Source organism: Sus scrofa, chromosome 4 (genome assembly GCF_000003025.6).
Source record: "Sus scrofa isolate TJ Tabasco breed Duroc chromosome 4, Sscrofa11.1, whole genome shotgun sequence".
NCBI lineage: Eukaryota > Metazoa > Chordata > Mammalia > Artiodactyla > Suidae > Sus > Sus scrofa.
This window is the reverse complement of record NC_010446.5, coordinates 11,670,474-11,685,831: the sequence shown is the minus strand read 5'-3', so window position 1 is coordinate 11,685,831 and position 15,358 is coordinate 11,670,474. Positions and strand designations below refer to the sequence as shown.

Below are 15,358 nucleotides of genomic sequence, written 5' to 3'. Positions count from 1 at the left end.
CTACCTTTCATGGATTTATCCCTCAAAGATTCCAAGGAAAGCTGGGGTAACAGAGGGGATACGAGCCTAGGAGAAGAAAAGCTTGTTTCATCATTTCTAACTCTGAGGTTTGATTACTCTGTTTTCAGCTACAACACTAAGAAAATACTACTGAATGTTTACCACATCTGAGGCCCTGTTTGTAGGTGAACTTTGTCCCGTCGAGATTAATATGTCAAAGCCCTACCCCAGTATTTCAGAATATGACCTTATTTGAAAATAGTCACTGGAGGAGTTCCTGTTGTGGCTCAGTGGGTTAAGAACTCAACATAGTATCCATGAAGATGCAGGTTTGATCCCTGGCCTCGCTCACTGGGTTAAGGATCCAGCATTGCCATGAGCTTTGGCATAGGTCGTGGATATGTCTCAGATCTGGCGTGGCTGTGGCTGTTGTAGGCTGGCAGCTGCAGCTCCAATTTGACCCCTAGCTCAGGAAATTCTATATGTCAAAGGTGTGGCTGTAGAAAGGAAAAAAAAAGAAAAAAAGGTCACTGAATATGTAATTAGTCAAGATGAGGTCATGAGCGTGAGCCCTAACCAAATATCACCAGTGTACTTACGAGAGGGGTGTTTAGACGCAGAGACGTATATACTGGACCAATGTCATGTGAGGATGCAGGCAGAGATGAGGGTGATGCTTCTGCAGGCCAAGGAGTGCCCATGTCAGAAACCCCCCGGGAATTAATGGAGAAGCAGGGAAGAGATCCTCCCTCACAGCCTTCAGAGGGAACCCACCCAGCTGACACTTTGACCTTGCCTCCAAAATTTTTTGAGACAGTACATTTCTGCTGTGTAAGCAACTCAGTTTGTGATCCTTTGTTAGAGCAACCTCAGCAAATGAATACAAGCCAAACGTATTACACGTCAAGCATGTCGCATGTACAATAAATGTGTTATTTTTAAGTTATTTTTCCCACTTTGAGAGGGTTAAGCCTAGTGAGGAATGCTCATGTTATCCCTCCTCTGTGGCTTAATTTATTTCTCGATGAAGATTTTCCTTCCTTCTCATGCTCACTGTCTTCCACAACAGACTCTGAATTTTTTGTAACCCACTGAGTTGTAAAACCCACCGAGTTGTAATGTGTGTATTGCGCCTTAAGGTTATGCTCATGGGTTAGTCAATTTTATCTCTTACACAATACTCTTGAAACAGGTAATCGCTAGAAAGATGAAGGAAGGAAAAAAAAAGGCAAAATAAGAGCCTAGAGGAGAAAGAGTCTCCTTCCTATAACATTTTGGGTTTTGTTTGTTTGTTTGTTTGTTTGTTTGTTTGTTTGTTTTGGTCTTTTTGGTGTGTGTCTTTTTTTTAGGGCCTCACTCAGTGGCATATGGAGATTTCCAGGCTAGGGGTCCAATTGGAGCTGTAGCCGCTGGCCTGCACCACATTCACAGCAAGTGGGACCTGAGCCGCATCTGCAACCTACACCACAGCTCACCGCAATGTTGGATCCTTAACCCACTGAGTGAGGCCAGGGATTGAACCTGCGTCCTCATAGATGCTACTCAGGTTCGTTAACCACTGAGCCGTGACAGGAACTCCCCTATAACATCTTAATAGGAGCCTCAACCTCTTCCCAAGAGGGTCTGATGTGGCATGCCACTTCCAATTTTCCCATCTCTTAAGTGCTCTGAGTTCTAGAATGTTCCTTCTAATTGTGAACTGAACTTTGTTTTCCTGCAGCTTCTTAGTTAGATTTGAGTCTTAGTTTTTCTTTCTTGAGAAATATGCAAGGTATTCTAGCCCTCCTCCCCTCCTTCCAATCCTTCACGGAACTTCTCTTCTAGAGATTACATCACATCCCACATGGAGGTAGTTTCTGGATCAGTTCATACTGATAGAGGTTCTAATATGGGTGAATTTCTTTCTCTCTCTCTCTCTCTCTCTCTCACTTTTTAGTGCTGCATCCATGGCACATGGAAATTCCCGGCTAGGGGTTGAACATGAGCTACACCTGCTGGCCTACACCACAGCCAGAGCAGCACAAGATCTGAGCCATGTCTGTGACCTATACCGCAGCTCATGGCAATGCCAGATTCTTAACCTACTGAGCGAGGTCAGGGATCGAATCCACATCCTCATGGATACTAGTCGGGTTCATTACCACTGAGCCACAAAGGGAACTCCTTTCTTTCACTCATTGCATCTTTGGATCACATTTGAGAGGTAAGCACTATTTCCATCACAGAGTAAGGAAGCGTAAGCTGGGTGAGGCAAAGTGATTTGTTTGAGGTCAGATAGTTGAGAAGTAGCAACTATGGAATTCATACTCTGGTCTGTCTGACACAAATTCAGGTTCTGGTTCCACAAAACCAGAAGTAAACTTTTTTGCAGTGCTGAGTCTGATTTACCCTCTGTCCATGACCTTAACTTTTGCATTAAGAAGGGGACTGAGAAGTTCCCTGGTGGCCTTAGTGGGTTAAGGATCTGACATTATTGTCACTGCTGTGGGACACTTTCAATCCCTAGCCCGAAACTTCTGGATGCCTTAGGTGCAGCCAAATTAAAAAAAAAAAAAAGTGTGTGTGCATGGGGTTGGGGGGTGGACTGAGGTCCATGACTTCAGTAATAACAACTGGAGACTTAACCCTACTCAAACACAGTCTATTCAACAAGAGCAGGCACCAGCTGGCATATGGCATCGGGTGCCAATAGATCTGATAGTGCTAGGCAAAACAGCCTTGATTGGCAGCTGTTCCTTTGTCCAGCTGTCCAACAGATGGGGAGATGAGCAACAAAATGACCTAGCTGGCACCAAATATAACTATTCCTTTTTTATGATATTTGAACGTTGGAGCAATGAAACTGATGTGTGAAGTTGTCTCTAAAATCAAGGTAGGCCTATACAACAATTCAAAATTCTCCCCTGTATTATGTAGTAGAAAAAAATGGTTTCGAAGTGAGATGTCTAGGTTTCACCCTAGATCTGTTGTTGGCATGCTGTGTAAACTGGGGCTTCTCGCTTGGGTTCTCTGGCTCAGTTGTCTTATTAATAAAAACCTCCACAGTTTTGTTTGATGATCACATGCGAGGATATGTTTGAAATTATTTAAAATGTAAAAAGTGCCATGAAGTAAAAACACATAAAAGGTCTAGGTACTTACAGATAAGTCCATTGTTCTGGGTGTTGGAAAGAAGAGTAGAGCATTTGTTTAACCTTTCAAAAGGAAAAACCCACAAAATTTAACAGAGCAGGGCAGAGGCCTCATTGACTTATGCAGAAATCTGTAAACCACACATCTACATTAAATAGCAGAGCACTGAGCTTCTATGAAATTGATTTGTCACTTGTTACCCTAGTATTTTCAGAAAGTACAGAATTTATTTTTCCTTTTGACTTGGTTTGTTTTTCCTATTGTGCTGGTGCTGAACTTCAGCTGTAAGGTTTAAGTTTTTCTTCATGAACTTTACAAGGAATAAGGAAACTGTAAATATACTACAATTCAACAACTATTTTGATGGAATGGTGGCTTACTTTTTAAAGACTGCAAGGAATAATGTGGACTCACTAGCACTGGAAATTAGTTGCCTATGCTGTAAGCATACAACGTCAGAATTTGGTGGCAGCTACACAATTATACAATCCAAAATTCTTCTTATAAGGAAAGGAAACTCATAGTTTAAACAGGATGCAAAAGATAACAGACATTGTGCAGCATCTCAGAAGTTTCTTGCTTCCTATGACTAAATGTCATTTGTTCATCTTTTAATTTCCCATGGGTATTTGTCCATTTCCCTCTTGTGTGTGTGTGTGTGTGTGTGTGTGTGTGTGAATAAAAGTCAGAAAATCTTTACATTTGAAGACTGAATTTGATGCTATGCATGCTGGGACTGAGAATTTTTCATCAAGACGTTAGAGTCAGTGTTGACTGGTTTATAATGGAACATGTGAGACATGGTGCAATTGGGTATTTCACAGGATAAAGTGGGTATTTCTCCCGTGATAATTATCATCATGTGTGTGTCAGTCTCTCTAAGTTGGAAGTTCTTGGACGTAGCCCATTTTTTGCTCTATATGGCTAGATTTAATTCTCATATCAGTTCCATGGATTCCATAATATTGACTAAAGTTAAAATGCAATGTTTAACCAGGGGAAGTTTCACTTTCTCTTACAAGAAGTCAAGGACATGACAAATCCTCCCACATCGAAGTCACAGGTTTGGGGGGATTATAGATCTGGGTGATATTTCAGAATTTACTCTGTTCATTGGAGAAGGGTCATACCTTGTACGGATTTGGGAAATAATAGCAAATAGTCAAAGTAGAGAACACGTAATAGATGAAACTTTATGTTTTTCAAGTGAAAAAATCTGTACACTATAAAGGCTGAATTTTTGTGTAGTGCAAATCTAAACAAGAATTTTTTACAAGAGATACAGAGTGAAGTTTGTCAAAGGACAATGAACCAAGACCAGAGAATGCAGAAGAAAGGAAGAGAGGGAGATGGATAGGGAAAAGGAGAGGGAGGGGGGAAGGGAAGAAGAGAGAATGGGGAGGGGGTGGAGAGGGAGAGAGAGAGAGAGAACAGTGTCAAAGTCTGGTATATAATTTGCAAAGGTGGCCTCAACAATTTCTCACATCCTGGGACACGCTTTCCATTGCAATGGGATTTTGCTATTCCATCAATGTGTAATGTCTGTTTTTTCTCCTCTGCAATATGGCCTGGCCTTATAACTTGATTTGGCCAATGGAATGTGTCAGAGTGACATTGTACGACTGGCCATCTTCAGTTTCAAGAAGTCTGCCTTTTTTTCCCTTGCCCTTTAGGAATACTTCCACCATCATATGAAGAAGCCTGGTCTAGCAGTTTGGAAGAGAAGAGGCTATTTGCAGTAGAGACAAATCATCCCAGCTCCTGGACCAATTAGTCAACTGTCAGCATCATTTGCCAGAAATGTAAGTGAGACCATCTTGGACAACCCAGCCTTTGTGGAGTCATCAAGCACATCATGTGTGACCTCAGGCAAGACCAAGGCAAGAATCACTCAGGTGAGAACAGACCATTTTATTGGACCTCAGAATCATGACCAAATGATTGCTGTTCTAAGTGACAAAATTTTGAGGTGGTTTTTATAGTAATACGTAAATGATATAACATGAACCTTCAAAATATATTCAACCCTAATTCAGCAAGGATTTACTAGTTCTATGGCCATATCTATACCCTATTCAGGAGATCTGATCATGAACTCTAGAAATAAGTTTTAAGTTTGCCTGACTATTATGTATCCAGTTATCCAATTAAATTAATTATTATTAGTCTACAGCTACAAAAGTGGATATGGGAGAGGGTATAGACAATGGATAATTTCTCCCCTACATTGATTCATTTTGGTCCATTCCTCCATCCCCAATCACCTATAATAACCAGATCATACTTCTTCAATAAAAGAGAGACCTCTTTTTAAGTTAATGTTATAATTATATATATATACACAAATATACGTATAAGTATACACATATAATATATACATATACATACATATATATACACACACACACTTGATATTAAGAACTATTCTAAAAAGGAGTTTTGGCTTTCTTTCTGTTTTCTTGACCAATAATCAGTAGCCTCCTTACGCAATCATGTCTAAATCTTCCACATAGCCATATTCTTTTGGGGTGTGCCAGTCTTTGCCTTATGTATGACTGAGTAACAGATTTTGTGAGCAGTTGAAAAGCCATTTTGCCTTATACAATTTTCACCATAGACATCTCTCTTGGGGAGTCCACAAGACTACCCCAGGTTCAATAATTAATTCAGAGGCGCTCACAGGACTCAACATAAGGTCATATCCATGAATAAGATTTATTACATGAAAGGACACAGAGCAAAATCAGCAAAGGGGAAAGATGCATGGGTGAGGCCCTGAGGAATTGAGGCACATGCTGGGTCATACAGGCAATGCTGACCCTCTAGCAATGGGTTGTGACAACACTTGTGAAATGTTCTTTCCCAAGGAAATACATTAGAGTGCCCAGGTGTTTTATTAGGGTCTCATCACAGAGGCACCCTCTGTCAAGCACATACTGAAATTCCGGGCCCCTTTAAAAAGAATAGGTGTTCAAAATAAGCTGTATGTCTTACACAGGCATAGTGAATTTCTGATTGGGAAATGGTGGAAAACTTCCCCCAAATCTAAGTCCCCAGATATCCCCAGTCAAGGGCCAAATTTGCAAGCAGATTTTTCTAAGGATAGCGGCCCCAGGTCTCCATGTTTACTCTTTTCTGCACATGGCCCTTTTAACATTAGCATCTTTCATGCAGTGTTTACGTAACATCACCATTGACAGGAGAGCGTAACTTGCCCTGTGGGTCACAGGCAAGTGTTAGATTATCTTGGGAGTTCTCGTCATGGCTCAGTGGTTAACGAATCCAACTAGGAACCATGAGGTTGCGGGTTTGATCCCTGGCTTTGCTCAGTGGGTTGAGGATCCGGTGTTGCCATGAGCTGTGGTGTAGGTCACAGAGGCAGCTCGGATCTGGCGTTGCTGTGGCTGTGGGATAGGCCAGCGGCTACAGCTCGGGTTAGACCCCTAGCCTGGAAACCTCCATATGCCGTGGGAGCAGCCCTAGAAAGGCAAAAAGACAAAAAAATAAATAAATAAAATAAAGAGTTAGATTTTTTTTTTAAAAGAGAGTAAAGTTCTGTGTCCCAAGAACTTGAGGAAAAGAGCATTAGAATGCAGAAATAACACTGAATAAAGAGCCAGGAGATCTGTATCTGTCTTCTTGTAGCTCTAGCATCTGTCAGACTTCCAGCAATTATTAAATATCATTTGTGACTCTTAACACTAAGACACGTCTTTTTAACTAGTACTCCAAGCATATCACATTCAAACTCTTTTTTCTGAACTACTTCCTATGGTGCTTTGTATAAAACCCATATTCCTCACCTTGGCATTCAGTTATATATATAATATAATAAGGGTTCTACTTACTTTCATATTTTCCATCACTGCCCTCCCCACCTTCTAATTTAGACCTTATTGTGCAGCTGGATAGCCCTGTTTGTATACTTCCAAACAGGGTATTTCCCTTCCCTTTGGGTTTTCTCATGCCGTCCCCTCTTATCCAAATATTATTTCCTCTGACCTCCTCTCGCTGAAAATCTGTCACCTTTTTAAGACCCAGCAAACGTGCATATTCCATCCATATTTTTAAACTTGTTTTGTTTTGCAATGTTGTGTGATATTCTCACTTTGGAATCTTACAGCGTGGTTTGTATCAGTTATATAGCCCTTAGTATGTACTCCCCGCACAATAGTTAGACTGTAAGTTCTCTTGAAGGCAAAGAGTGAATTTCCTTTTATTTTGCACCTTCTATAGTTCCTAGAATAATGTCCAAAATACATTTGGCAAAGGGAAAAAAAAATGTTTGCTGTCTGCTGACTTCAAATGAATTGAAAATTCAAATTACCTAAGAGGGTATTTTTTTTTCATGTTTTTGAAACTAAGCATGTTATCATAATTATTTCTCTCTCCATAAGGGTTTTTGATGGTACTTTTAATAACAGCAAAAACTATGACTGTGAAGATAGCATTTTCCATCCCTCCCTCAAAGACAGAGTTTCAAGGCCCTTTGTGAAAGCAGGTAGGAGGTGAAGCAAAATCATTTGCTTGGAGTTGTAAAGGTGCTGTCCCATTTCCCGCAAACCACAGACTGACTCACTCCCACGCCACATCTCTGGGGCATCACACTTGCCCATGCCAGACTCCCAGTCATTAACCTCCCTTCAGAAGCCCCCTCCTTCTCTTGAACCAATAGCAGTACTTGGTCTTCCTTGATTTCCTTATTTGAAAACTACAAAGAATCTCAAGTTATTTCAAAGATTTGGCAGCCAGTAGTGTGCACCCCTAACATCCCCTACTGTGGTGGGGTCCAAGTTGAAGTTATGGTTCTTGCTCTCAGCCGTTTCCTGCCCTTGGGAATTGACAGAGAGCTGGGCCCCAGGATATTTGTTCTCTTTATCACCCGGACCATGTCCATGCACACATGCTACACACACACACAAACACAACAAAATCAAACACATATTTTATTTAAAAATATTTTCTGGAGTTCCCATCATGGCTCAGCAGTGAATGAACCCAACCAGCATCCATGAGGATGTGGGTTCAATACCAGACCTCGTTTGGTGGGTTAAGGATCCAGTGTGGCCATGTGCTGTGGTGTAGGTCACAGATGCGGCTCGGAACACGCATTGCTGTGGCTCTGGCGTAGGTCAGCGGCTATAGCTTCGATTGGACCCCTGGCCTGGAAACCTCCATATGTCATGGGTGTGGCCCTAAAAAGACAAAAAAAAATTTTTTTTCAATAAGCACAGAAACTATTAAAAAATAAAACCTATGTTCCCACACATGGAAAATCACACAAGCCAGTAGGTGGTCATGTTTGCTTTGAAATTGTGCTTATGATAAAACAGAACAGCCAAGATAAATTTGAAGTCTTTATTTTCCTCTCCCATCTCACACCTCTTTCTCCTTCCATGATACAATAACTATAAAGAATTTGGTGACTTTCCTTCCAGTCCTTTTAGGGGACGTTTGCTTTATGAATAAGTGTCCATAAACAGTATTAGTCTTTAAATGCTCACAAAAGACATCAGATTATACTTAACATTCTTCAACTTGCTCTTTTTAATTCCCAAGTATTTGACATTGATTTTGGTTCTTACACTTAGATATAACAGATTTATTTTAGTGCACAATACTTTAGTAATTATTTTACTAGACTGTTCGAGACCAATTTTTTTCTCTATTTATTCCTACTGATACATATATGGATTGTGTCTAAATTTTCTTTGCTATTATAAACAATGCTGCAATAAATGAACAAATGTTGTACTTTGTATGGTTTTTTCTAGGGTATAAACCTAGAAATAGAATTATTAGGTTCTTGGTTATTTTTAAGTCGACTAGATATAGCTGAGTTTCCTCTGCTTCTTTCCTGTTTCTAATACTTCTTTTCTGCTGCTACCCAAGTTATAAGTCTAAGATGCAAATCTGGGAGTTCCTGTTGTGGCTCAGCTGTAACAAGCCCAACTAGTATCCATGAGGTTGCAGGTTCGATCCCTGACCTCACTCAGTGGGTTAAGGATCTGGCGTTGCTGTGAGTGTAGGTCACAGAGGCAGCTCGGATCCTGCATTGCTGTGGCTGTGGTATAAGCCAGCAGCTGCAACTCGGATTCAGTCCCTAGACTGGGAACTTCCATATGCTGCAGGTGCGGAATTGAAAAAAAAAAAGTAAATTTGATCATGTCCCCAAAATATTTAAATATTAGTGACTTCCCATAGTCAGTAAAATATGGTATAAACTCATCACCTTGATATCCAAGACCCTTTATAATTTAGTTCAGTCTACTTCTTCTGGCTTATCTCATTCACATTTTATTCCCCAGCAACGTAGAAACATTTCTTATTCCATAATGGCATATTGAAATGTAGTGCCTCTATCCTTTGCCCAAATTTCTTCCTCTATCCAGAATTCCCTCCTTATCTCTTCTCGACCTCATTGCACCCTTCAAAACGTATCATAGGATCACCTCCTATAATAACCACCACCACAGCAATAATAGAAAACATTCACTGGGTGTTTGCTATGTACTTGAAATGATCCTTTACCAACTTCTCTTCCTGCCCAATACTATGTCCCCTCTTATTTAAAGATTGTCCTGGAGTTCCCGTCGTGGTGCAGCAGAAATGAATCTGACTAGGAACCATGAGGTTGTGGGTTTGATCCCTGGCCTCGCTCAGTGGGTTAAGGATCTGGTGTTACCATGAGCTGTGGTGTAGGTCACAGATGCGGCTTGGATCTGGTGTTGATGTGGCTCTAGCATAGGCCAGCAGCAACAGCTCCGATTTGACCCCTAGCCTGGGAACTTCCACATGCCGTGCAAGTATGGCCATAAAAAGACCAAAAAAAAAAAAAAAAAAAAAAAAAGACCATCCTAAGTAGAGTTAAATACACTTTCCCCTGCCCCTCACATTACTCTACCTATCTATCCCTCTATCTCTCTATAATTAGATCTATGAAAACAATGTTAATAATCACGACTTTCATCTATCGGTTGCCTGCTCTTACCTGTATCCCCAACTTAACTTTTATTTTCTTCATTTAAAACCACTTAAGGTAAGAATTATTATCACTAGTTATCATTCTAACTTGCAAGAAACTAAAGTCCTGATAACAACGAATTGTCCTTTTTAATTGTATTTTTCAATGACTAGTCTATATACTGGTAATCCCATTACTTTAGAAATAATTTGAAGAAGGAACTACATTACACTATTCATACTTGTAGCCCAAGTACGTAGTATAAGGTAAAGGCTTACTGAGTATTTTTGAAATAAATAAATTAAGTATCCATGGTAATAAAGTATCTTTTATTTTCCTGGAAGCCATCACATAGGGAAGAATTGGCAGTAGGTTCTGAGCTCTTTTATTGTCACTAACAGTTGCAGTAAAGGCATTTTGCCAAATATGAGTTAAAAGCCACCTTTTGATGTTGAAACCACTCCTTGATAACCAAGTCATGAAGCCACAAAGGCTTCACACATTCCATACCACCAGTTTCATAGACAGGTCACATTGTTCCTTTCCCAGGGTTTAATTCTCCTTTAAATTCATATTGGCTTGGTCAGCTTCAATTTTTAGAATTCATTGATAACCTAAAAGAGAGGGCAGGTAAGCTGTGTTAGCATCTCCTGAACCTAAATATGACATGAACTTAAAGAAAATAAGTTCCTTCTCTGGAGTCTACCCTGGCCCCCACACGAAGAAGCACCATCAAGCTCCTGTAGCAGAGACTCACTCACTTTAGTAAACAGAACTGCATTCCCAACTGTGGGTAAGAGGAAGAGTGAAGATATTTTGTCAGATGTGAGTAGACCATTTAGAGCAGATACACATGGAGAGGTCTAGCAGGTTGCGATGTAACTATGAAATATTGGAAATCTAAGTACACTTATCATTCCCCAGCCAGAATCCTTGGCAGGAAGTGTGTGAACTCGGGAATAGAGCTGGAAGACCTGGCAACAAGCAATAGGGACAATCTCTGGAGAAGCAACATTGTGTAATCCTTGGTCTCGTGATTTCTTCTTATGTCTGATTCCTTTTTCAGGGAAGAAATCGTAATGTTGGGTCTGCAGCCAGTTGGGACACATAAGTAGAGACACCTGTGGTGCGGACTTTGTCGATACGCCTCGAGAATGAACTGATGTGTTGTTTTATGACTTTTTGGCCGTGTCTTTCTAAACGCTGATATTCAAAGAGAATATTTGTCAAATGGAATACTTTGTTATTAAATTTTAGGGGGCTTGGTGGAGAATTAATGCACAGCATGTCAATTTAGAATGGATGGAATACCACGTTGAAAATCTGCTGAGCTCTGTGCCTTGAAAGTCAGCCATGGGGGTTCTGCTCTTAAAAAAATAGCTACCATTTCTTGAAAATCTACTTTCTCTTTTCTTTAGCCACAGGCCCATCCAGTCTCCATGCCAGACAAACAAGGTGTGGTAGGAGGTTAATCTTCCAGCGGGACTGTAAAATGTCAAGGCTGGAGACAAGACTCAAGGTGTAGAAAGTAATGTAAACCCTATTATATGTCAATGTCGTCTACTATATAAAAAGAGAAAGTCAGAGGGAGAGGAGGAACAGAGAGACAAACCCACAGCTGAAAAATAAAAGGGGGTTCTAAGTAAAATCATACGTGTAAAACGTAGGGCTTAAACAGGCTGTTTCCATCATACCTATGCAAAGCAACACTCGAGCCATTTATTTGCTTAGCCTCTCTGGGCCACAATTTCCTCTAGACGAAAAGAATAGCTCCTCCATGGTGCTACTCTGCTGGTAACCATACGTGACAAGTGAGTGAGGCTCAAACCTAACTCTGGACCTAGAGTTCCAGGGGTTAAAATCTTGCTTCACCACTTTGTTTCCTCACATGTAAAATGAAGGCACTAACAGTACAAAGTTTACATTAAAAAAAATAAAAAATAAACTTGAAACCAACCAAGACTTTGCATTTCTCAGTTATGAAAAAAAATTTCCTGAAAATGAACTATATGACATTTAATGACACATGGTGAAAATTTTAGCCATATTCCTCCGAGTGACTCATAATGTGTTTTCTAGAAGAAAAAACTGTCCTGCAAACCAAGAAAGGTCTTCTGAGAAAATGACAGAGCAGAGACCTGGTACTGCTTCTGGAAATTTGGAAAGTTTGTTCAAGAGGGCCTCTTTCCAAGGTGTAGCCGCCACATTGAGCCTCCGTACATTCATTTTTACTTTAATTCCATGGTTTCATTGGAGAACAATGGATACATATTGAATAAAGAGGATTCCAGGGAGTTTTATGGCAAGCCCTCAAGTACACACACATATAATCAAAATTTAGCACATTACAATATTTGCTTCTGATCTTCATTGGTTTTAGAACCAGTAGTTTATAGATGCAGCCGAAATCTCACTGGTATTCACCCTATTTTCATGTCTTGCCACTCAGTCCAGGAGCAATTATTATCCTGAAATCAGTGCCTCTTCTTCCACAATGAAGTGATTTCATTCCCTCAGGGAAAATTTTAAAAGAGTATGATTCCATCTTACATATTCGCATAAGTTGTTTCTAGCAAACCAAAGTTTAAAATTAAAGTCATGTTTTGGGGATCTATTTATATCGATACAAATATTAGGTTGAACTGTATACAGCTGTCAATAAACAACTGATTTTTCCCTATAAAAATAACAGTCTTATATAAGTAAACAATGGATATCAACTTCCCTCAGTTTAATTTACAATAATTTATACTTCACAACTTTTAAGATACATTCACCCATTGTTACACTTTGAACTTCCTTCTTTTTTTTAATGATGATAAATTGTGTTTAATTAATCTGTGTGAATCTGCTTATTGGCCATTCAGGTCTTCTTAATTCTGAATTTCCTTTTTTATATACTTTACCATTTTTTTCTATTTGTATTTTATCAATATTTTATTGACCTGTAGATGTTTTATGTAGTCTACATACTGACTCTTGTCTAAGTGTTGGCAATTACTTTTAGTTAATCACTTAATTGTAGTTGTTTTTATCATGTGTTTTGTGGGCTTTTTTTATTTTAATGTAAACAAATTCATTGATCTGTTAACTTATAGTTTTTGGTTTTTACTAAAATAATATGCCAATATTGCCCAATGTAATAAATATGTTCTCTAATTTTCTTCAACAGTTTTTTTGATATTCATACGTAGTTCTTTTAAAAAAAGGAATTTGTTTCGGGGTAATATATAAGATATATAACTAATTCTGTTATTCTTCATGTAGTTATAACAATGTCCCAGTACTGCTTGTTGACAGTTTTGTTCTTTTCCACTGATTCTTGTGTGTGTGTGTGTGTGTGTGTGTGTGTGTGTGTGTTTAGGTCCCCGCCCACAGCCTATGGAAATTCCCAGGCTAGGGGTCGAGTTGGAGCTCCAGCTGCCATCCTACACCACAGCCACAGCAATGTCAGAATGTCAGATCTGAGCCGAGTCTGCGACCTACACCATGGCTCACCGCAATGCCAGATCCTTAACTCACTAAATAAGGCCAGGGATTGAACCCGCGTTCTCATGGATACTAGTCTGGTTGGTGACCACTGAGCCGCAATAGGAACTCCTCCACTGAATCTTAAGAAAGGCTATTTTACACAAATACCAGGTCTTAGTATCCAGCAAGGTAATCCAACTAACCCTTCCAATGTCTTGTTTTTCTTCAAGCTGCTTTAGCAGCTCTAAGCCTTTGGAATTCCATGGGTATTCCAAGTTAAGGATTCTCTGTACTAAACCATATGTTTCAAGTGTGCCAGTTTTTCTACTCTTCTTACCAATTTGGCACTTCTGTAGACATCACTTTCTGAGGTAACTGAGTCATCATCTGCTATGATTAATTAATGGTCAGATTGGTCAATTGCTACTTGCATTCTGAGAAATTTTGCCACATGTACTCTGAGACTGTTATTATGTATGAATTCATGATTATTATATCTTGCTGATGGTTTGTTTCTTTTTATCACTAAGCCACATCCCTCTGTATTCTTATTATTTCTTTCAGTCTTAATATCTATTTTATTTATCCTATATTCACATATTTAATGACTACATATTACTATATGACTATAAAACTAATCTTTTTCAGTGTTGTTGAGGTAACATTTTCTGTGCTTTTATCCAGCTTTCTCACTGTTAAATGCCTCCTCTGTCAAAAAGTCAGAGATGACTTTCTACTTCTAAAAAAAATCTGTTTGGGGGAGTTCCCATTGTGGCTCAGTGATTAACGAACCCAACTAGCATCCATGAGGACTCAAGTTTGATCCCTGCCCTTGCTCAGTGGGTTAAGGATCCAGCATTGCCATGAGCTGTGGTGTAGGTCACAGACACGGCTCAGATCCTGTGTTGCTGTGGCTGTGGTGTAAGCAGATGGCTACAGCTCCGATTGGACCCCTAGCCCGGGAATCTCCATTTGCCATGCGTGTGGCCCTAAAGAGACAAAAAGACAAAAATAAATAAAATAAAATAAAATAAAAAATCTGTTTTGAACTGTTTTTTTATGTGTTCGTTATGGAATGAATTGTGTCTCCCCCATCCACCACATTCGTATATTGAAGCCCTAACTCCCAAAGTTGCTATATTTGGAGATAAGGCCTTTAACATCATAATTAAGGTTACATGACGTCATAGGGATCGGGCCGTAATCCAATAGGGCTGGATGCTTGGGATGCAGGCACACAGAAAGAGGACACAGAAAAGACAGTCACTTACAAGCCAAGGAGAGACATCTCAGTAGAAATCAAATAATATCACTTATATCCAGAATAATATATGGCACAAATGAACCTATCTACAGAAAAGAAACAAACTCATGGACTTGGGGACAGACTTGTGGTTGCCAAGGGGGAGGGAGGGAGTGGGATAGATGGGGAGTTTGGGGTTAGCAGAAGCAAACTATTGTATTTGGAGTGGATAAGCAAAGAGCTGCTGCTATATAGCACAGGGAATTTTATCTAGTCACTTGTGATGGAATGTGATGGAGGATAATGTAAGAAAAAGTATGTGTGTATATATATATATATATGTATATATATATATATATGACTGTGTCACTTTGCTGTATGGCAGAAAATGACAGAACATTATACATCAACTATTATCAAAAAAATAAAAATATTAAAAAACAAATATCTCGATGTAGGTTTTCTAGCCTCCAGAACTGAGAAAAATTAATTTCTGCTGCATAAGCCACCCAATATGTGGTATTTTGCTGGAGTAACCCTAGAAAACC

The 15,358-nt window shown here is 39.6% G+C and overlaps 1 long non-coding RNA gene across 1 annotated transcript; it reads left to right on the top strand.

The window, feature by feature from the left end:
• Positions 2,767 to 13,143, top strand: LOC110260447. The gene is made up of 3 exons (XR_002343757.1): positions 2,767 to 2,872; positions 4,806 to 5,027; positions 11,163 to 13,143. It is a non-coding gene; the product is annotated as an uncharacterized LOC110260447 (long non-coding RNA).